The sequence below is a fragment of the Fukomys damarensis genome, unplaced genomic scaffold, assembly GCF_012274545.1.
Source record: "Fukomys damarensis isolate Sample0158 unplaced genomic scaffold, DMR_v1.0_HiC HiC_scaffold_4, whole genome shotgun sequence".
Lineage (NCBI taxonomy): Eukaryota > Metazoa > Chordata > Mammalia > Rodentia > Bathyergidae > Fukomys > Fukomys damarensis.
The window spans coordinates 49714003-49717733 of NW_022900916.1; positions in this window are offsets into that span (position 1 = coordinate 49714003).

Here is a 3731-nt window from a genome sequence, read left to right on the forward strand (position 1 = left end):
CAAGCACAAACACAGGCTGCCAGCTCACCAAAGGCAAATACTTGGGGACGTGAAGTGGAAAAGTCTGATAATCAACCACCTGGACACCATGAAATGATAGCACAGGAAGTAACAAAACAGATCAGTCAGGCTCTAGAAAAATTCAAAACAGAAATGATTTCCCAGATAACTACACAGATGGTGTGCAGAATGAAAGACATGATTAGAGATGCTAGAACAGAAACAGATAAAAAAATACATGAGCTCAGGACCATGATAGAAGCCATAAATGCCCAGCATAGGAAAGAAATGGAAACCACAAATGCCCAACATAGGAAAGAAATAGAATCCATGAAACAGATTCAAACAGATATCCAAGAGATTAAAAACTCTATTGAAAGTATACATAACAGATTGAGCCAATCTGAAGACAGAATATTAGATAGAGAAGACAGGATGGTAGTCAGTGACCATGAGAAAAAGGATCTCTTAAAAATAGTAAGTAAGCATGAGAAATCAATCCAACAGCTCCTAGATGATGCAAAGAATAATATAAGACTAATAGGAGTCTGTGAAAAAGTAGAAGGTACAGATAACATTTAAAAAAAACTGTTCACAGAATTAATGACAGAAAACTTCTGAAACAGAGCAAAAGAACTTCACATACAAATAAATGAGGCATATAGGACTCCAACTAGTCATAATAAAAAATATATAACACCTAGAAATATAATAGTCAAGATCCCAGAAATCCAAAAGAAGGACAAAACACTACAAGTGGTTAGAGAAAAGAAGCAAACCACATGCAAAGTAAAGCCTGTCAGAATCACAGCAGACTTTTCAACCCAAACCCTCAAATATAGGAGAGCCCAGAGTGAGGTATTTTAAGCCCTAAAAGAAAACAACCTCCAAGACTGATGGATCCTGCAAAACTATCTTTCAGAATTGATGGGGAAATAAGATATTTCCACCACAAAGAACACCTGTAAAACTTCATGAATACCAACACAGCACTCCAAATAATTCTAAATAATATCCTAGAAAAACACAATGAAGATCACAACTCCACGAGGCCCAACAGAGCAATCCAGCAGGCAAGGCAAGAAATGAAATGGAGAAGGGAAAAAATTAAAAAGAGCCAACAACAGGAAAATAACATGATGAAGATAAGTCAGTACATGTCAGTTATAGCCATCAAAGTTAATGGCCTCAATTCACCAATCAAAAGTAGACTGGCAGAATGCATTAAGAAACAGAATCCAACAATATGTTGTATACAGGAAATGCACCTAGAAACTCATAGACTGAAAGTAAAAGAATGGAAAACATCTTTCCATGTGACAGGAATCCAGAAAAAAAGCAGGGGTAGCTATCTTATTTGCAGACAAAGTAAATTTCAAACCAAAACTAATTAAGAGAGACAAGGTCACTATGTCTTTGTAAAGGGAACCGTCCAAGAGGAAGAGATGACAATCATAAATATATATGCACTAAATACTAATGCCACCAACTATAGAAAATAAATATTAAAGTATTTGAAAAACCAAATAAGCACTAATACAGTTGTAATAGGGGAACCTAAATATCCCACTATCACAAATAGACATTATTTAGACAAAAGACTAACAATGAAATATTAGAACTGAGCAAAGCTTTTGAATAAATGTACTTAATAGATACCTACAGAGTGTTCCACCCCATAAAAATCAAAGTATACTGCACCCCAGTCATTCTCCAAATTAGACCACATACTAGCTCATAGAACATATTTAAGTAAATGCACAGGAATCCCATGTATATTATCAGACCATAGTGTAATCAAACTGGAGATCAATAGCAAAAGAAACCACAAGAGCTTAGACAAACACATGGAAATTGAATAACACTCTCCTCTTTAACAACCAATGTGTAACAGAGGAAATTAAATAAATTAGACAGTTTTGACAAATAAATGATAATGCCAATAAAACATACAGGAATCTATGGGACACAATAAAAGCATTTCTATGTGGAAAATTCATAGCAGTGAATACCCACACTACAAAAACAGAGTAAGCTCAAATAAACAACCTAATGATGAATCTTAGGCTCCTATAAAAAGAAGAGCAAGAAAAACCCAAAGCTCATACAGAGGAGGAAATTATAAAGATCAGTGCAGAAATGAATACAATGGAAACTAAGAGAACATTATAAAATCTCAATGAATCAAAGAGTTTTTTTAAAAAAATAATAAATAAAATTGACAAACCCTTAGCCAATTTCATCAAAAAAAAGAAAGGAAGGAAGAAAGAAAAGGCTCAAATTCATGCAATTAGGAATGAAAAACAACAAATCCAGCAAAAATTCAAGGGGATCATCAATACCCACTTCAAGAACCTTTACTCTAAAAGAATGGAAATCATAGAAGACATGGACAGATTTTTAGATATATATGAATTACCAAAGTTCAATGAAGAAGATAAAAAAATTATTAAGACCCCAATTACAATCAGTGAAATTGAAAACATAATTAAAAATTTACCAACAAAGAAAAGCTCAGGTCCTGATGTCTTCATTGCTGAACTCCACAAAACATTTAGAAAATAACTATTGCCATTACACTTTAAACTTTTCAATGAAATTGAAAGTGAAGCAATACTTCCAAATTCATTCCTGGAAGCAAGTGTTACTTTGATTCCCAAACTAGGGAAAGACCCAAGCAAAAACAAGAGCTACTGACCAGTCTCCCTAATGATCATAGGTGCAAAAATCCTTAATAATATACTGGCTAACAGAATACAGAGGGTCATCAAGAAAATCATACACCCTTACCAAGTCAGATTTATTCCAGGGATAAATTCAATACACTATATTAACAGGGCTAAGGACAAAAACCATATGTTCATCTCAATAGACACAGAAAAAGCATTTGAAAAAATTTAACACTCATTCAAGATTAAAAAGAAAAACAACCTTGCAGAAAATTGGAATAGATGGTTTTTATCTCAAACTGATTAAGGCTATCTATGAAAAACCAACATCCAACATAGTAAATGGTAAAAAATTGAAAACCCTCAAACTAAAATCAGGAACAAGACAAGGATATCCACTGTCACCATTCCTGTTCAGTATAGTTTTAGAGACATTAGCCACAGCAATTATACAAGAGAAAGAAATAAAATGAATAAAGATAGGGAAGGAAGAAGTTAAACTGCTGCTGATACTCTACACAGAAGATGCCCCCACAAAAAAACCACCAAAAAACTTGTAGATATAGTTGACAGGTTCAGTATAGTAGCTGGATACCAGGTCAACACTCAAAAATCAATAGCCTTCTTGTACATAAATAACAGACACACTGAGAGTGAAATTAAGGAAACAATCCTTTTTCACAATAGCGTCCCAAAAAGTGAAATATCTAGGAATTAGTGTTTATAGCGGCACAGTTTGTAATAGCTAAAACTTGGAAATAGCCCATCTGCCCATCAGTTGGAAAATGGATAAAGATGTGGTTTTTCTATAAAATGGAATACTACTCAGGCATAAAAAATGAAAGTAGATTCATTGATAGGTAAATGGGTACATTTTGAGGATATACTTCTAAGTGAAATAAATAAGTCACACATATGCAAATACCAAATAGTTTCTCAGGGGTAAAAAGCTAAAATAGTACTCAAGATCCTAACGGGACAATTAGCAATGTGAAATAGGAAGAAAAGGACCAAAGGTGTAGGGATAGTGAGAAGGATAGGGAAAGGGGGATAAGGGAAAAG